The sequence below is a fragment of the Gopherus evgoodei genome, chromosome 7, assembly GCF_007399415.2.
Source record: "Gopherus evgoodei ecotype Sinaloan lineage chromosome 7, rGopEvg1_v1.p, whole genome shotgun sequence".
NCBI lineage: Eukaryota > Metazoa > Chordata > Testudines > Testudinidae > Gopherus > Gopherus evgoodei.
The window spans coordinates 34,295,723-34,316,390 of record NC_044328.1 but is presented as its reverse complement, the minus strand read 5'-3'; positions in this window follow the sequence as shown (position 1 = coordinate 34,316,390).

Genomic DNA, 20,668 nt, shown 5'->3' with positions numbered 1-20,668 from the left:
GTTTTCGGAAGTCAGACCCCTAACATATGGTGTGCTCAGATAGGAAACAATGTGCAACAAAAATGTAACTATATTCTTTTTAATGACATTTTATATTGTAAATTATTTTGACTGTTCTGGTTTTACTGAAAATGTTATTTAAAGGAAAATGGTGGATTACTAATATAGAATATCTTTTAGACCCACTTTATACATTTTAAATGAGAATATTTTTCTGTGTATTACAAATGGTCTCAATGTTTTCAGTAATAGTATTTCTTAATAGAACTATACATAGAAGAACCTTCCTTCAAGTGAAACAAACCGACATCAAAGAAATATTTTCTGTTAATTAAGCAGTTTAAATATGGGCAAATACAGTATCTCACATACTAGAAACTATTTTAAAAGGATGTCTTACGTTGAGTCAATTTTATTTTCCCCTAAGCAATAATCTTGAATTCTGGATCCTTATCTTTTCCACTAGTCTGAATATTTTGGCTGTACTTCTCTTGCAAATTCTAGAGGCAACTCAGACTTGTCGATAAGGGTTTAAGGGTTTGGTCACACTCCTTAGGACTTAAATTCACTTTCCTGCAGCACAGAGTGGTAGACTGGGCTCCCATTTTATCCATTGCAATCCTAGCTGTTAAAGCTGATTTTGTGACAGCAGCAACCAAAATCTTTTGCTCTCTAGTCTCCCATAGTTAACCAAAATTTGTAGAGCTTTTCTCTCTAAATGAGACCACCCATTGAGCTCTTTTGCTCTATTTGTTTTCCATTTTCCTATCACCACAGAGGTCAAGAGGCAATCTATTTGCCATAAGGTCTGAGGAGCCATAGAAGGACATTCCATGGAGTTGCAGCAAAACCACAAAAGCCAATTCAGCCAGACACTAAGGGCTTGTGTACACAAACTTTTAATTCCCCGTAAACTGCAGTGTGAATATACCATAGACCAGCCTGCTCTCGATCCTGCTGACAAATATTAAAAGTTCATTAGTACCCTTTCATCTAGTTCATTAAAGAACTGTTAATGCACATCAGTTAGTCCATGGCAAAATAAGGTGGGATAGATTCACATCCCAGCTTGCCACAAACTAGAAAAGCCCTAATTGGTTTAAGTCCTAGACAGCATAGTTATTTAGTGCCAATTCTCTGAGTTTCAAAACACACCGACAGAATCCTATCTGGAGAAAAGCTTGATACAGTGCTATCCAATTACATGGACTAGCCATAGCGTTCGCTCCCACTCCAGTCAAGTTGAAGGATGCAAAGGTCCTTTTATTCCTATCCACAAGGGGGTAAGAACATCAGAAGAAAGCCCAAACCAGGAAATGAGTCCAACTCCTCTTTCCAGCTCATTCAGTTTGACTACAACAGTTTGCAGTCAAGTAGGCCTATGAAGCAGGGTATTCCCTTTTCCAGATATCTCGTTCTAATTGATTTCCGACAGGTAAGTTCAGAGCTGAGTGAAGCTGAGATGCACCCTGGAGTTTCAGACTCCTCCACACCTCTTTTTCATCCATCTTACAACACAACTAGAAACATCAAATAATCCTGAAGAAGATCACACCTGAAGGAGAATATCCTAGTTCAGTCAGACAATCACCTGGAGTGAGAAGCAATAGAACTTGTCCCTCAAATGTTCGAGATGCTGCTTCATATTCTTCAGAGTAAGAAAAAGATGAGGCGAGCACCAAGTGGTCTTAGACATAAGAAAATGAACAGATTGACAAAATAGAAAATATTTAGATAGGAGAATTTTCCTGAGCCATATCAAAGTATCATTCACCTAGGAGTTGAATGCAGTCCTACCAACATAGGAAAGATTCAACATGGCCCACTCACTGATCTCTGAGATGTGCGTACTTGCAGCCCCTTGGTCTTCTGGCCTTGAACATAGAGATTACGCCCTAGACAAGACTGCATATGGTATAACATCAAGGATTTCTCTTATGAGCCTGGAACTGTCACAACAAGAGATGCATAGGAAATCAGATACTATCCAGAGTATTTAAATGCCTCATTTGGTGGTGAAGGGAAGCCCATATGATAGTAGCAACTTCTTTCTGCAGTCCAGATCCCAAAATCCAGACCACTGGTATCAGCCTTTCAGAATGGGGAACACACCTGGAGCACCACAATAAACAAAGTAAAAAAGCTCCAGAGCATCAGTTTCCTAGATTTGGGAGCTTTCAGGTGGTTCTTTGAGACTTCTGTGCTTGCCTTAGGGAAGGAGCATGTTCTAGTTCATTCATGACCATGGCGCATATAAATTGACGTGAGGACATGAGAAGTTTAAGTCTAAATGCCAAAGTAATGCAAATTCTCTCCTGAGAGTAAACTCATCTATTTTCCAATAAAGCAAGCCACATAGGAGCTGTCCACAATGCTACAAGCTTTCCCAGTCCAGCCCTTTGAATCAATGATATATAATTCCCTGTATTTCCTTACAATAAGGTTATGTGTCATGTCAACCAGAAGAGTTTTAGAAAATATTGCTTTTAGAAGACAGCCTTACTACATCTTCCAGGAGGACAAGATAAAGATCCTTCTACTCTAGAGGCATTCATAAACAAGGTTGATCCATCAGTATTTCACGGGAGATCATTCATTCATTTTTTCCAATAACTCACACTTGGAGAGAACAAAAGCGCAGCATATCCTACATGTGGGAAGAACAGTGAAAGTATACTTTAGTAGAACCGATCAATTCAGAAAAATATTCATTGTTTTGCTTTTGCTCGTAATGCCTGGGCTAAACCAGCTAAATCCTCCATAGCCAGGCGGATTTAGTCCTGCTTCACCAAAGCATATTCAGCTGTAGACAGACTGATTCTAGAAGGGATCAGAGCCTACTTAACACATTCCACAATGGCTTTCAGGGCAGAAAGAGCTTGAGCCACCACAGAGGAAATCTGAAAAGCTTCTACCTGGTCATCTATCGACATTTCCATAAAACACTGTTGGCTTGATTGTCACTTCTCAACTGAAGCATTCTTCTGTGGGAATGTGCTCCAAACAGTGAACCCAGAATAGATTAACGCTACTAATTTTAGAGAAGGGGAACATTTTTGTTGTCTTACTCATCTTTACTTCCCAGCTAATTTTTTTCCTTACCGCTCACTACATCCCAAATGTCTCAGATGGATCCGGGGGAGAGGTCAGGATCTTTCAGGTGGAATTTCTAAGTAGGGTTTCCTTTAACACAAGACATTCTGCTGGTGTCTTTACAATGGTCGCTTCTGAATCCAGTCATTACCATTAAGAAGTTTGTTTCCTTTACTAATAAGGAATTTAATGTTTCTATACAACTCTGGAAACACTTCAAGAGTGGTAGTAGGGGTGTGGAAATGCCCGTAGACCTGAGCTGCCTCTTATATTTGTGGAAAGAGAGGTGCAGCTCTTATGTTTCAGACTGCAGGAGAGGCCAGTCCCATAAGATAAAGATTCCATGATTATATTAACAAACCAAAGAGAGGTATTAGATTGAATTTGCATATTGCTATGATGTATATACTTTTTCTTACAGTAAACTTTATATATATATAATAATTTTTTTCTAGTAGATACTTTTAAAGGGGGCTTAATATGTGACACATAAAAGGATGGATGTGATGAACATAAATAGTTTGCTATTTTTTCCCCCTTAACATGATGAGCAGCAGGCAGGGTTCGGATTAAGAGAGAATGGTGTAGTATATAAAATTCTTACAAAGGTAAAACATTTTTGTGCTGCTGGGTATAATCTAAGTTTTCTATTGCAAACAAAAGTGAAGCAAAGATGTTTACTGTCAAAGTGAGATGCATTTATTCTGTGGTGATATTCTGGTCCCATAACTGTGTTTTGTATTCTATCAGATGATTAGCAATGTAGATGTTGCCAGTGTGTCTGAGGGATTTTGGTGCAGTATAATCAGAGTTGCTCACTGTACTTTTTTTACTGGAAAACTGAATTCTGATTGACTTAAATTACTCTGTGCATCTGCCTATCAGACATTTAATTTATTCATAAAGTTTTTTTTTAAAAAAAATACTATATTTTTATGACTTATTTGCTTGCCTAATAGTTGTAAGGGACTTTTTAATACCAAAGGTCAGCCATCCAGAAACTGACTTGGAATAAGCATTATCATTTTCCATTGAGGAGTGCAGTGGACATCTAGTTAGTCAAGTGTAGTGCATCTGGTATCAAACAAACATATGTTACTGGTGGTAGCTGTTTATTGCCAAATTAAAGTTTGGCATACTTGTCAGTTTTTGAATAACAAATTATGGAAATTAGCATAAGAATTGAATTTACCAATCATGGGTAGAAAGAATAGCCCCTTTTAGGTCATGAGTAATGTCTGTTAACAAAAAGACGCATAAAGGTTTGCATTACTGATATCTCTGCTATACCTGGCCTGTGAATTAATAAAATACTTTGGTGCGCTGTCAATCTCATAAACCTTCTGAAGCACAAAATAGTCACCAAGATACTTTTGGGTTTTCTAGATGTAGCTTAGTGAATTTTTGGAGGGTAAAAAGGACAGACTTGGAGGATCATGCAAAGATGTTAAACTACATTTTACAGATTTTGTAGCTATATTTTAAGCAAATGGCATTGCTTTCAGTAACTTCAGACTATTTATTAGCAAAAATATCAGGGTTATTTTATGTATTGTGCAGTAAAAATAAAAAAATAGATAAATATCTTGCATTTCTTTTCCAGGATAGTCCTGAACTAGATTGGAAAAAAAACAGAACAATTATTTAAAGAGATTTTTAAATCTGTCACTTAAAAAATTACAGTAGCTCTTTTTTTTTTTTTCCCCTGGCGTAGAAACTTCCTGGAATAAACATTAAGCAATGCATAATTTTGTAAATTTTTTCCCAAATGCAAACTCAAAAAACATTTTGCATTTTAAAAAAATCAATGCAAAGTCTGATGTGTTAGATGTTCCAGACTACTGAATAGTCTGTATAGAGTACTCTAAATGGCATTTTTTTGGATGGGGGCCTAAGTGTCCTTATATAAGCTGTGATCCAAGTAAAGATAAGAAAGGAGCTTGTGGTGGGCAGTAATTCTTCCTTGCATCTGGTCAGTGGGTATCAGTTTTTAATACACCAGTCCTCACAATACTTAGAGATCATAGAACATATTGTAATGTTATGTTGCTAATTTTCTTTTAATATATAAAGTATTTTAAGCTTTTTGTCAAAATGGTAACACCTTATTACAAATAAACCTTTTTGTGGTTGTAAAATTTAGCTTATAAATCATTCAAATTGAAGTGAAAAAAAAATACCAGGTCATTGTTAATGACTTAGTCTATCCTATTACTAAGAATATATGTATTTTTATAAAGGAAAAGCACTTGTAGATATTTAATCAGTCCAGTATCTATGTTTATGTTTTGAAAAAAAGCTGCTTAGAGAATCACTTAAATATTTTTATTTTTGTGCTCAAATGCATTCTCAGTTGATATATAGAATGTTTATTCTGTATAAAGCTGTATAGTTGTTACAGCTGGGCTAAATGCATTTTATACCTGGACTTAGCCAAGTATATCTGACCATGATACAAAAAGTGTGTACGTTATCAACAATTTGATTGCATAACATATAATGATGGTGCTGTTTTTTCATTTTTGACATTAGTTTCTTCCTACCTTATAACATTCCTACTTTATTGTATTTGTTGTGATACAGCAAATTTCATTGTGAGGGTCACATTCCAGTGGATGTTTTTAGGTACTGTATACAATATTTACATAGTCCATTTACAGTTTATGCAATCTATAAAATTGTCTAAAATTACGACAGATTTGCTAGACATCAGTATTTAATAGCAAATTCACCACTGAATGAAAATGACATACCAGATATGTGAAGCGAATAGTATTTTCCTAGTGCAGTGGGACATATCTGATACTCAATATTTTTTAATTTTAGGAAACTGCTGCTGAAACATATGCATGTTACAACTGCACCTTCTGAGTTACTAATACATAGTCATTTGCACCAACCATACTTTTAAACTACTTTTTTGAAAACATAAAAAAACACATTAAATGACATTGGGACTTAATCTCATAGAACCATGGACACTGAAATAGTGAAATTGAAATGATGGCTGAAATGCCATTCTTAACCCATTTTTTGTGCCAGCTTGTACTGTAGTCTGTCTAACATCTAAAAGAACCCAGCAACACACACACTATTCCAAATTAATTCTACCAGATCACTGTTAAAGACAGACAGCCAGATTCTGATCTCAGTTCCACACGTGTAAACCCACCATCTTCACACAATGGGACTCTGCATGGGTCCATACTAACAGATCCTGAGGCTGGGTCAGAGCTCTGGATTTAACTTTAATGGTGTTTCTTTACTTTTACATTCATGTAACTGTGATTTGAATATGGCCAAGAGTTCCTTACATTTGTGAGGTCTTTCATATCTCTAACATTAGTCACACTTAAACTTTTGTGTTAGTTATCCATAAGTTTTTTAAAGTTTTGTAACTATAAGCCCAGGAGACCACACTAAATTACAATATTACAATCCTAAATGTGTGTAAATATTTACATAATTAAATAGTGAGAGGATTTTATTCAATAGACTGCAAGTACTTGGTAAAACTATTGCCATATTAATACACTTATGCTTTCCTTACGTTCCTAAAGTAGTCAGTATTTTTAAAACATCTTACAATTTGAATATTTTACTTTTTAAATTTCTTGTTAAGTAGCTGCTAATAGTATGTCCATATTAAATCAATGGGGGCTCAACATCTCATTGTCAACAAAGTAGCATTTTAGAATCTCATACCAGTTTGAGTTATAAATGGAATGTTAAAAGTGTATAAAACAAGTACTGTAGTTTCCTCCAGCTCTGCCAAAGGTCACTCTGGAATATCCTTTTCAGCTGAGTTATAACCCTTTTAAAAAATAGAGGGGTGTTCTGAAAAAGGATGATAAACCTGTAACTACTTTAGAACTAGTGAACACTTCTATTAGTTACTGAGTTGGTACTAGACTTCATTTGGCAGAATATGTTGTATTTTGATGCAGAGTGAAGTGAGTTTGTTTGGAGTTATATCTACGTTTGTAAAGAGGGTAAATTTTAGTACAATAACTCATGCAAAGTCTGTAAATGGACATTTTAAGAAATATATTTGATATGTAACCGTTTCTTATTGTCACCATATGTATGCTTCAGTACTAATGATGTTAAATTGAATGTTTCATGTTAATGTCAAGAATATCCACGGCACCTTCATTACTGCTGTAGTAAGTTACAATTGTGTATGGTCCCATATGCTGCAAGATGCCTCTGGCCCAGCTGAATTAATTCTATGAAAAATCTAGATGAGCAAGAAGTATAACTAATCTGCTTACTAGCACTGAATTGCTCCTTTCTGAAAGCAATAAATATATTCATGTTGTAACATCTGTTGTGAAGCCTACAAATACAAGTTGTTTTGTTGCATTTTGTTTTCTATATAATTTATTTTGTGCAATAAAAAGTTTCTCTGGTTTCTCTGACTTTTCTCTAGATTGTAAAAATATTTGAATTCACATTTCCTAATTTCAAATCTAATCATGCAGGCTTGGTAGACCAATTAAATTGCAGGTGCCTTGCTTCAAGAAGTCTCTTGTTGCGATACTTGACTTAACTCTCAGTCCTATATGATGCTTAGTGCCTCCTAGAGGCGTGGAGTGTCCTGGTCATAGATGGCACTCAGCTAACCACAGGGTCAGGCTTTAAATTAAATATATCACAAGAGTTGATCTAAACAAGGGGAGAAGAGATAGGACATGACAGTATTAGAGTGATAAAAGATCAGGACTTCTAGTAATCAATTAATGTAATATTAAAATGTATGAAGAGTGTCTAGAAGTGAAAACTTCAGTCAAAATGTAACTTTGTAAAAACCTACTTTTAAAGTTATGTAATACCAGTGCTCAAAACCAATTGGAAATGGAATGCAAATTTTGCTAGATCAGTATGCACTTGTTTTATGTGGAAGATTGTTGAGTGTTGAGTTAGAGTTACTACCAGCAACCACTTAACTGTTAAGTATCCTACTGTATGTTAAAATTCCTCTAGATCAGTGTTTCTCAACCTTTTTGATACCAGAGACTGGCTTGCTGCCTTCCTAAACTGTCTCAGGGAGCTCTCAGGGACCGGTTGTTGAGAAATACTGCTCTATATGACATCATATGTACTGCCCTTGAATTTTTATGAAGTTTTTAAAAAGCTGTGTGGAAGTTCAAGCATTACACTGCGTTCTTCCCTACAGTAGAAGACAGAATGTGCAGTAACCATTAAGAGCATAATTTCACCAATTATTTGCAGTATAAAGAAAAAAATCTTATGTCATATCCACACATCCTGATCTCAGAAAAGTGGCAAATAGGGCCTGAGGGATGAAACAATTAATAGGTGTATTTGGGTATTTTTACATGCTCCCAAATCTTAGTAGCTCCATATCATGTTTCAGATGGTGGAGTTCGAAACCAGATGTTGTCAACACACCTCCTCCTCCTCACTTAATTTCTGTCAGGAATTTGCTTTAAAAGGTTAATCTCAAGAGTGCCAGCTATTCTACCCTTTAGGCGAAATAAGTCCCACTGTTCCACCTTATTTGATGTGATTTTGGTAGGAACATTTAATCAATGTGTTTTGTATGTATAAATCTAAAGTTAACATTTCTGAACAAAGAACCTAATGCTGATTTGTGGACACTCCTTAGAAGTTTTAGTTTCCATAATTACCATAGATAATCATGTGTTGTGCAGGGCCCTGCCCCTATGTGTTTTGTGCTGTTGAAGAAGAAACTATCTACAGATGGGATTCTCAACCTTTTTCTTTCTGAGGCCCTCAAATACGCTATAAAAACTCCACCACCTGTGCCACAACTGTTTTTCTGCATACAAAAGGGCTGGCATTGGGGAGTAGCAAGAGGGCAATTCCCCAGGGCCCCATGCCACAGGGGCCTCCGCAAAGCTAAGTTGTTCAGGCTTTGGCTGGACTCAGGGCCCTGGGCTTCAGCCCCATGGGGTGGGACTTTGGCTTTCTGCCCTAAGTCCCTGTGAGTCTGTCAGCCCTGCTTCATTGACCCCATGAAACCTGCTTGCAGTCCCCCAGGGGGACCTGGACCCTGGACTGAGAACTGCTGATCTACAGTACTTTATTTTTCTTAGACCAGCATTCTGAAATCTCCAAATCATACATCCATAACTCTGAATAAACTTCAAAATGCATATGAAATATTGTTTATGTAGATAATTTTAATGTGTTCCTATCTGAGCCTCTTGGTGCAAGTCCAAATAAGTGAAAATTATATAGAACGGGTCAGCAACCTACGGCACACGTGCCAAAGGTGGCATGCGAGCCAATTTTTGATGGCACGTGGGGCAGGCTGAGCCGCTCAGCCCGCCGCCACTCTGGGGTTCCCACTGCTGGCCTCTTGCGAGCCAGGGGGAAGGAACCCCAGGCCAGCTGCAGGTGCTGAGTGGGACCAGCGGTGGGACCCTAGCTGGCAGGAGCCGATGGTGGAAACCCCAGAGCGGTGGCAGGTGGAGCGGCTCAGCCCGCCACTACTCTGGGGTTCCCACTGCTGGCCCCTTGCCAGCTGGGGTCCCGCCGCTGGTCCCACTCAGTGCCTGCTGCGGGCCTGGATGAAGGAACCCCAAGCTGGCAGTGGGCTGAAACCCCGGCTGGCAGGAGCCGGTGGTTGAAACCCCAGAGCAGGGGTGGGCAGAGACGTTCAGCCCACTGCCAAAACGCCAGAGCTGGGTGGGCTGACCCCACCCCACTTTGGGGTTCCAGCTGCTGGCCCCTTGCCAGCTAAGTTCCCCACTGCAGCCCCACTCACCTTGCTTCCGGTTGGAGTTCCAGCGCAGGCCCCCTGCCAGACAGGGTCCAGGCCTCCGGCTCTGCTCAGCCCTACCAGCCGCCAGCTCCAATCACCTCAGCTGCTGATCTGGGGTTCCAGCCGGTTAACAGCTGATCACTCAGAAGCCTGTGTGCAGTTTAAAGTATCCAAATACATGCCACCAGACACTGGAAAACTCATCAAGGAAAAGCAAGGACAAGAATCACACTAAACTAATAAGATCTGCATTTTAATTTAATTTTAAATAAAGCTTCTGAAACATTTTGAAAACCTTGTTTACTTTACATATAACAGTAGTTTGGATATATATTATAGACTTATAGAGAGACCTTCTAAAAATGCTAAAATGTATTACCGGCACACGAAACCTTAAATTAGAGTGTATACCTGAAGACTCGGCACACCGCTGCTGAAAGGTTGCTAACCCCTAATATAGAAGTTCACATGTACCTTAGGAATAGGGCTTGGCTCTAATGATTTTTCGTTAACATCCAGATCAGTAAGATTGATTTGATTGTTAAGTCTTTCTGTTTTGATTTTATACTTTATTATGATATAGCCATGAGATGTAATGGTAAAACATTTGGGATGGAAATTTCAAAAGTGCTCAATTTTGCTCCTATTGAAGTCATTGACAGTTTTACCATTACCTTTAATAGAAACAGAAATATACTAATAAATACTGACTGGTTTTGGAATACCTACCTTTAAAATACACAGTTATCTTAAGTGTATTTTTAAAATCAGATTATATAGTGTGGAGGTGTGTTTTACCATACAATTCAGTATTGTACAGTCACTTAAAACTTCCAAAGCAATCCTTTAAAATGTAACAATACAATTGTAGCTTTTTCATTGTTACATTTAATTGCCCTTTGTGAAAGTAGAATGAAATGTATTGTAAAAATAAGAATGGATTAAAGAAAGGTTGTATGTACCTTTAAGCAGAAATAAGAAATGTTGAAATACAGGTGCCAGGAAAAGAAACATTAGGCATAAACAAGGGTGCTAATGGCAAAACATTAACAGAAGATCGGTAATAGTTAAGAAATAAGATATGCATGCCTAGCCCAGGTAAACTTATCAGATTCTGCTTCCTTTGTTATCTTGTGAAGTGCTCAGCCCTTTTGTCTGTATAAATAAGATAGTTTGTATCTTGGATGGTGCTCACATTATCTGGGTGTTATTAGCAGAGCGCTGTGCTAATAAAGCAGAGTGGTCTGACAAACTGTGAGTCCTGAGTCTAACTTTGACAATTTGGAGGTCCCACTGAGATTGCAACCATCTTCACTGGGGCTGTGTGATTCCTGACCGTTTTTGTAGGATGACTGTGGCAGCTGGCACCTGGGCATTTGGCCTGAGCGGTCCTCCACCAGAACAGAAAGGTGCACGACCACGGTGAAGTCTACGTCATTGAACCTGTTGGTTCCCACTCTGTTCTGGTAGGGATCCCGGGATCTGACATCAGGAATCTGGTCAGGTAATTATTTCTGTGTTTTGTCCGGACTGAGGACCGTCCTGTCTCTGTGTCTATCCGTTCTCCTTTGGAGTGTTTGAGTCTGGGTGCCGTCTCCGTCTGGGGATCGGCCGACCAAGGGGTTCCTGTCCCTGTGGTCTTAGTGAGTGGAATCTGCACAATCGCAGCCGCACCGCACTTTGGGTAAAACCCTTGGTGTGAAAGCAAGGGCAATTGAGGCAGTAGCCTGTGGGTACCTTTTGTGTGTTGCACCAGGCATCGCTCTGATAAACCCAAATTTCCTTCTTGAGCGATTGGTGTGTGAAGTCCTCCTGTATGGGTAACCAGATGTCTAAGTCGGGACAGTTCCCTAAATGAACGCCACCTCATTTTATGTATTTTAGGATGGGTCCAGACTCCTGTAAAAAGGGTCCGGACTCCTGTAAATTTCTGGAAAAATGGTCTAGGCTAACTCAAGGGGATTCAGTGGCCACTGTTAAAATCTTGGAACAAAGACCGAGTGGACGTCTTAAAGGACAAACTCGGCCAACCTAAAACTGAATTGGCTAAAGGAGAAGTTAATTGTTTCATGCAGTGGTGGGAAGAGGCAAACCGTAGGTGGACAAAATCAAAACTCGCCTCTCTCAAATATTCAAATAATAAGTTAAAGGCTTTATTAAAAGCTTCTCCCACCGCCAGACCGAGCGCTCCCCTATACAAAGTTCTCAAAAGAAAACTGACCCCAGATCGATCCAACCCCCTTCGTACTCCCATCTCATTGTAAAAAGGACAAAAATCCTCTTGTTCTGTTCCCCTTTGTTGTCTGCCTCAGAAACTGATTCTTTAGTGTTCCACTACCAATTCAGCAAGCGGGGGGGGGGCTCCTCAACTAGCCCCCACCCTTCCTGGTCCCTTTCCTTGAACATTTCTTTCAAAATTGTGAAGTCACCACAATATCACTCACAAACGGTTCATTGGAAAAAAGCAGGATTGGGCCCAGAAAAGCAGGCAAGCAATAGATAAAGAAACTGAAAAACAGGTTGGAAGCCCTAAGGGAATAGTGTCAGGAGTAAGAAAAGCAGTAAGTGCAGGCATGAACCCCTGGAACAATACTTAAAATGGTGAAATTTGGGGTGATAAAGGTGTCATTTTGGGAGATAAACAAGTGATTTAAGGAAAGAGAGTGAAAAGTTAACTCTACAGAGGTTGGTGAGAGTTAAGCAGTTAAACTTTGTGAAAATGTTAAAAAGGACCATGTTAAAGAGAGAGAATTCTTGGTTTCTTTACAGCCATTCTGAAGGGAAAATGGGCCCTTTTCCAGAAGAATGCCTGTAAATAATCCAAATATATATACTGCTATGTGAAAACAAAGCAGTGCAAAGGAATGTTAAGGAAAAGAAAATGTGTATGTATCTATTTGTCTGTGAAAATATGTAAAGTTCTAATAATCTAAACCAGCACATCTGGTTTTTAAAACTCCTGTTTTGTAGGTGTAAGATAAATTGGTTTTGTTTTTGTTTTTAATGCCACTAAAAATTCATTTGATTCTTTGATTCAAAGTTGCAAAATTGACAGACCTTTTTGCAAGACACACGTAATTAGTGTTGTTTGGCTTTGGGATTTAGCATTTAACCCTTAAGGGGTAACTTGATTCTTTACAAAATTTAAAATGTTTTTAAATAAAGACCAAGTCATGGCTGCAATAGGGCAGTCAAAATCAGGAGAATAGGGAGAGATTTGGGAGTCTTTTTGTTTGTTTGGCTGGTTTTTTTTGTAACAATAGCAGATAAGAGCTGTAGTGAAAGAATAAAATATTAACAGTGACCCTCTGAAGCAACAGCAGAGGTGAGGTGCAGAAAACAAAAAGAAGCAATGTTAAAAACACTGAGCCTTAAAATGGCTCTGTGTAATCAGACTGTCACTTTGATAAGGGTACATGAAAACTGTAAGAACAAAAGAAACAGTTACATCTTATGTAAAAATTAATATGGCTAATGTTTAAAAAAAAGTTGTAGTATAGAAGGAATAAGCATTTTCCCTAGGACATGTGCAGTGTATATTGTAGAAAGGAGTAAAAGTAATGCAAATGAAACGTGCTACTGAATTAAAATCCTATTAGGGCTCCAAAAAGAGCCACAATAGACTGTGTTTTCTTTTTCAGATCTCTATGTTTTGTAAGCAGGAATTGAAAGTGGAAAGAAATCAAAACTCTGGTGGAAGTTGATTGTGATCAATATAAATAAATGCAGTATGTCTCCAGTACGGTGAGACAAAATTTGTTAAGTGAAGAAATTGTTATTAAAATCGCACACCAACAGGCTCTGGAAGCAAAGATATGGAAGGTTAGCCCACTCCCCAGATTGCACCTGGGATCTTTCTGGCTGTCCTGGACCTCAAGCCACTGGGCTGGGGAGAAAGGGAAACTATTGGACTAGAGGTTGTACCAAGTGGACTCCCTGAAAGTGGGTATGCTTATCCATGCCCGTAGCTCCAAAGCCCTGTAGTAAAGACATCTCACTAGAATCCTGTGTGTGAAATAAAATTAATAATGAGACCAAAGTACTGTATAATGGGCTATGTGTATGTGTTAATTCTTGGGGAAAAGTGTTTAAAAAGTGTTAGTAACCCACCAGAAGACAAATTTAAACGTAATGTAAGTACTGTGTTTACCAATAATCACATTTACTATTTGCCGCCGCCACCACCACCACCACAACAAAAAGCAGCAAAGAATCCTGTGGCACCTTATAGACTAACAGACGTTTTGGAGCATGAGCTTTCATGGGTGAATACCCACTTCGTCAGATGTATTCTTTTTCAAAAAAAGAAAGTCTCAGCTTACTGTAAGCACTGATTTAGCTGAGTTCTCTGTCAATCTTGGCATTGAATGGCAAACAGTTACCAATCATCTGTTAAAAGGTAAAAAGGTAACATAGTTCCTAGGGGGAAAAAAAAACAAAACAATGTGGAAAACGGGACCATTCATATTATACACGCAAATGGGGGCATGTTAAAAATTGCCACTGCAAAAAAACATAACAGCTCACCATTGGCATAACACATTTTCTGGATGGTCTCCCACAACTACTGGCATACTAATGTTACTACCCCTAATTGTTTTTTGTTTTAAATTGTGTGTGTTTAATTGAAATGTTTAAAATGTGCTGGTGGATAAAACAAATGTATGCAAAGCTAAAGCCACAGGCCCAAATCACCTCCCAGTATTTTCTATTACGTGGACTAAATAAGAAGTGACACTGGCGATTAATGATCTTAGTGTCAAAAGGGGGATATGTAGGAGCAGGATTTTATAATGTCCCATAAGAATTAAAGTATAATTTGATTTCATCCTGCTAGCCACCCTTTCTAAAGAGCAGAAAGAAATGACCCTCTGGGCCTATAAGATTCTGTTTTCCCATATGCATTATAAATTGGGCCCTCTCTAACTCTTTGTTTTAAGATTTAGGTAGTAAGAGACAGGATTCTCTATTGTGTCTATGTTAAGTAAATCAGAGAAACACTGAAGGCCTGGGTCTCAATGTAAATTGTCTTGGTTATTAATTGTAAAACTTGGCAAGGTTTAATTTGCAATGCCTTTTTGTTCGATATAAAATACTACTGTTTGTATTCTCAATCTGTTTGTGTGAATGAGGAATGTATGCATCAGGAAAAGATAAGGTGTGAAGGCCATTGTTATAGCCAGAGTCAAGGAAGAAGTAGTAAAGAGACTTAAAGAACATCAAAGAATCATCAAGCACTGCTTACTAGCCAGTCAGCTGTTAAACTGTCTGGCATCGCAGAGTGGATACATGCTTCACAGTGTAAGAATGCACCACCTCCAGTGAACCAATCATCACTTCAGGACCATGCAGAGTCAATTCTGACTCCAGAAGAAGATGTAGAGGAACAGCCTGCAATACCTTACAATCTACGCTCTCGTAAGGGTTGCCAGAAGCAGACGACAACCTAAAGCAAGGCCCAAGAAGAAGCAGTAGCGAGCCTAGTGCCTGCTGCCTGGTGGACGTAAAACCATGTCTATGGTTTCCTCAGTTGAGGTTGTCAGAACCAGAAGGGCCCTGCCTCCAACATGCGCCTCTGATGGCACTTGTTCCTCGGCTGCTGGTGTCTTAAGGTCTGGGGAGCCCACAATGACAATTCTTTTATCCAGCAGCAAGTGTGGATAGCTCAGACCCTTATTATTTCTAAATGCTGAGTCTGCAGCCACATCCCAGCCCACTCTCAAACTGGTGTTCCTGTCCTGGCTATCCCACTCAATTCCCCAGACCTAACTGGAGGACCTTGTCCGCTTAACACAATATGGAACAAAAATGACACCTGGGAAGAGGCTATTGGCAGTTCCTTTATCCCACTTGGGGGAGTAATACAGCAGGCAAAAAGGCTTCTGAGGTTACAAGCAGTAGTTAAAATAATGGCAAATAAAACTGGAGAAAGTTTAAGAGCCCTGGCCAAAGAAACGGGCAATCCGACAGGTGGCCCTCCAAAACCATCAGGCATTGGATATAGTGCTGGCGGCCAAAGGAGGGACCTGTGCTCTCATTGGAAAACAATGTTGTGTGTTTATACCTGACGATACCAGTGAGGTAATAGAACACTCTGGCCACTTAGAACAAATCTCATATCTTCCCCATGAAGAGCCGAGTTCTTTATGGAAGTGACTAAGTAACCTGTTCAATTTCTCTAGCATAGGAAACTGGTTGTTTCAGGGAGCCCTGACTATTCTGTTTTGGAATCCTAATAATTTTTGTATGTTTTCAGTTAGTCTCCTGTTGTATCCAAAATCGTGTAAGGCATGCCACCCAGGTGACTGCCCCAAAACAGAGTACTAATATGATGATTTTGAATATTGCTGATGAACAAAGAGATAAAGAACGGTTAATATGTGGAACCAAGTAAAATGTTGGTCATGGCATGAGCTTGACCAAAAGGAGGGATTGTGAAAGTAGAATGAATTATATTGTAAAAATAAGAATGGATTAAAGAAAGGTTGTATGTACCTTTAAGCAGAAATAAGAAATGTTGAAATACAGGTGCCAGGAAAAGAAACATTAGGCATAAACAAAGGTGCTAATGGCAAAACATTAACAGAAGATCGGTAGTAGTAAGGAAATAAGATATGCATGCCTAGCCCAGGTAAACTTATCAGATTCTGCTTCCTTTGTTATCTTGTTAAGTGCTCACCCTTTTATCTGTATAAATAAGATTGTTTGTGTCTTGCATGGTGCTCACATTATCTGGGTGTTATTAGCAGAGCGCTGTACTAATAAAACAGAGTGGTCTGACAAACTGAGAGTCCCGAGTCTAACTTTGACACCTTTTACATTCTTTCCTTTTGATTTTGTTACAGTGTCTGCTTGAGTTAATCTGATTTCAGTATTGTTCATTGTGATTGGTTGTATATTTTCTAATTTCTGTTAGGAATTTCAAGAAACTAAAAAAAATAAATATATACATACATGCAAATTATAATCTAGCAAGTACACCACAGGAGAGAGCCCTCGAGGAAGATGGGAAATTACCTTATTTACTCCTGGGGGAATTCTGCACCACTGCGTGCACATAAACGCACACACGCACCTCACAGATTTTCTTTGCTTCCTGCAGAAAAATGATTTCTGTGGGGAAGCAAAGAGAAGCTGCACCAGTGCTTGTTCACCCCTCCCCAGCAATATGGGTGCATCTGTTTGGGCAGCCGGGGAAAGGTCAGGTGGCACTCTGGGGATGCCACGGCCACCCAGGGACGTTAGTCCTGGCTGGGCAGGGGAGGCCAGAGGGGAAGATGGAGATGGAGTTCCCTTTCCCCCTCCTCTGCACAGAGCAGCCAGGGCTAGGTCAGATTAACCTCCCCTGGCTGCAGGAGGCTGTGCACCGTGGGGGTGGGGCTTGGTGGAGGATCTGGGTGCAAGAGGTGAGGCTCATTGGTGAGGCTTGGTTGGGGGTTGAGTATGGGGGTGTCTGGATGCACAGGGGTTGGGGGGACGGGAAGCAGCTGCCTGTACAGTAGCCCCCTCCCTCCACTTCCTGGCCCCATTGGTCCTGAGCCAATGAGGGAGGGATCACTGTGTGGGAGGCTGCTCCCCCTGTCCACCTAACCCCCATGCATCTGAACACACACACACACACACACACACACACACACACACCCAAGCCCCCTGCTGAGCCTCACCCTCCCCATACCCAGAATCCCCCCTGACCTCCCTGTACCCTCCACCCCTCCCAAACCTCACTCCCTGCATCAGGAGCCCCTCACACCCAGATCTCCCTGCACCAGAATGAACACACACACACACACACACACACACACACACACAAAAGCCCTCCCACATCCAAACCCTCCCACAAGCCTAACCCCCTACATTGGGAGCCCCCCACACCTGGACCCCCACCCCACCAAGCCTAACTCCTGCTGCACCCAGACCCCCTGCTGAGCCCTAACCACCTTCACCTGGACTCCCTTCAGAGTCCCATTCCCCCTACACCCAGAACCCCCCAACGAGACACTGTGTATTCAAATCCCCCCTGCACCCTGACCCTCCATTGAGCTGCCTGCACCCACACAGAACCCTGGTACTCTTGAGGGAATTCTGAACCAAACATTAAAACTTCTATGCCAAATAATTAAAAAAATTAAAATTCTACCAAGTTCTGCTATTTTATTTGTCAAAATAACACTAGCACAATAACAATATAATCACACCATTTTCAAGTATTTTGGTAATTTATTTCAAAATACTTGTCAGCAAATAGTTGAAAAGGATGTGATTATATTATTATTTGACAAAATATGCAGAATTTTAAAATATTGTGTGCGGAGTTTTTAATTTTTTGGTGCTTCCTTTAGGAGTACTTATTATATGCTGAGTCATCTCAGGCACAAAAAGGAGGGAGCCACTGATGAGGAACTCTTGTCTATCCCTGTTAAGGTCAAGATCATGTCAACACTACCTCATGGTCAGTGATCTCAAAGGCTGCTCATAAATCTAAAGAAATTGGTAGGAATACTTGGTCTTCATCCTGGCCAGAAGATGATAATCAACCAACAAAATGCATACAATTTCCAGACTCAAAATATATTCAGGGTATCCAGGAAATCTGAAGACTTCAGATTTTACAGAATTGTGTCACCACAAACTTCTCAATATTAATTAAAGAGAAATATTAGAGAAAGGTCAATAATTGATGAGATTCTCAGCATTGAAAGAATTTCTTGAGCAAGAGTCTAGCAAATCCCTTTCTAGCACTAATCCTTCTGAATGGAGGCATTGGAGGACTTTTCCAATAATGGACTCTCTCTGCCTCCTTACTGGACTTCACAAGCCAACAAAAACATGTGTCCACAACTCATAGCCCAAAACTCTTCAAATGCTTCCAGAAACTTTGTAATTGACACTGACTGAAACTAAATCAGAGAAGATACTATATTTGCATTCTGCCCCATTTCTCTCCAACTATGGTTCTGCCATCCAAGTTGGAGTGATTTTATGTAGGTAATAATCCCACAATGAAAAGTGCTTCACTCCTTGAACTAATGGAGATAGTCTGGATTTACTAGGCCCTGTAGCACCTGGGACTGTTCTTTCCCACTTTCTCTGTCAAAAGCAACCTGCATATCTTGGTGCCAGTGATGTGCGTCATGATACAGAAGATACAGGACTTCATGTGGGAACGAATGATACGGCTAGATACTCTCTGGAATGTATCAAGGGAGAATATGCCAGACTGGGGAAGATGCTTAAGGAAATCGAGGCTCAGGTGATCTTCAGTGGGATTCTGCCGGTTCCTAGAGAAGGGCAACAAAGGTGTAACAAGATTATGGCAATCAACAGATGGCTCAGGCAGTGGTGCTATAAGGAGGGCTTTGGGATGTACGGCCATTGGGAAGCATTTACGGACAGAAGACTGTTCTCTTGGGATGGACTTCACCTGAGCAAGGAGGGAAATAGACTTCTAGGATGGAGGGTCGCCGAACTGATTAAGAGAGCTTTAAACTAGGAAGTTGGGGGAGATGGTTGGGAGATGTCCAGGAGATCTCCACACCGGAATTTAACCTTGAGAGGGAAGTAAACAAAGTAAGAGGGGATACAGCTGTGGACAGAAGAATTGGCATAAGGAGGAAGGGTAGTGTAGATAGCAGACTAACAGGTGATGCTGGTGGTAGAATGTCTGTGCCTAACAGGGTAAAGAATGTCAGTGAAGCCAAACGGCAAAAATTAAGATGTCTGTACACTAATGCGAGGAGCCTAGGGAACAAAATGGAGGAACTAGAGCTACTGGTGCGGGAAGTGAAACCGGATATTACAGGGATAACAGAAACATGGTGGAATAGTAGTCATGACTGGAGTACAGGTATTGAAGGCTATGTGCTGTTTAGGAAAGACAGAAATAAAGGCAAAGGTGGTGGAGTAGCATTGTACATCAATGAGGAGGTTAACTGTAAAGAAATAAGAAGTGATGAAATGGACAAGACAGAGTCTGTCTGGGCAAAAATCACACTGGGAAAGAAAGCTACTAGAGCCTCCCCTGAGACAGTGCTTGGGGTGTGCTACAGACTGCTGGGATCTGATCTGGATATGGATCGAGACCTCTTTAATGTTTTTAATGAAGTAAACACTAATGGGAAATGTGTGATCATGGGAGACTTTAACTTCCCAGATATAGACTGGAGGACAAGTGCTACCAAGAATAATAGGGCTCAGATTTTTCTGGATATGATAGCAGATGGATTTCTTCACCAAGTAGTTGAAGAACCAACAAGAGGGGATGCCATTTTAGATTTGGTTTTGGCGAGTAGTGAGGACCTCATAGAAGAAATGGTTGTAGGGGACAGCCTTGGTTTGAGTGATCATGAGCTAATTCAGTTCAAACTAGATGGAAGGATAAACAAAGATAGATCTGGGACTAGGGTTTTTGACTTCTCAAGGGCTTACTTTAAAGAATTAAGGAAATTAGTTAGGGAAGTGGATTGGACTGAAGAACTTGTGGATCTAAATGCAGAGGAGGCCTAGAATTACTTTAAGTCGCAGCTGCAGAAATTATCAGAAGCCTGCATCCCAAGAAAGGGGGAAAAAAATGTAGGCAGGAGTTGTAGACCAAGCTGGATGAGCAAGCATCTCAGAGAGGTGATTAAGAAAAAGCAGAAAGCCTGCAAGGAGTGGAAGAAGGGTGGGATTAGCAAGGAAAGCTACCTTAGTGAGGTCAGAACATGTAGGGATGAAGTGAGAGAGGCTAAAAACCAAGTAGAGTTGGACCTTGCAAAGGGAATTAAAACCAATAGTAAAAGGTTCTATAGCCATATAAATAAGAAGAAAACAAAGAAAGAAGTG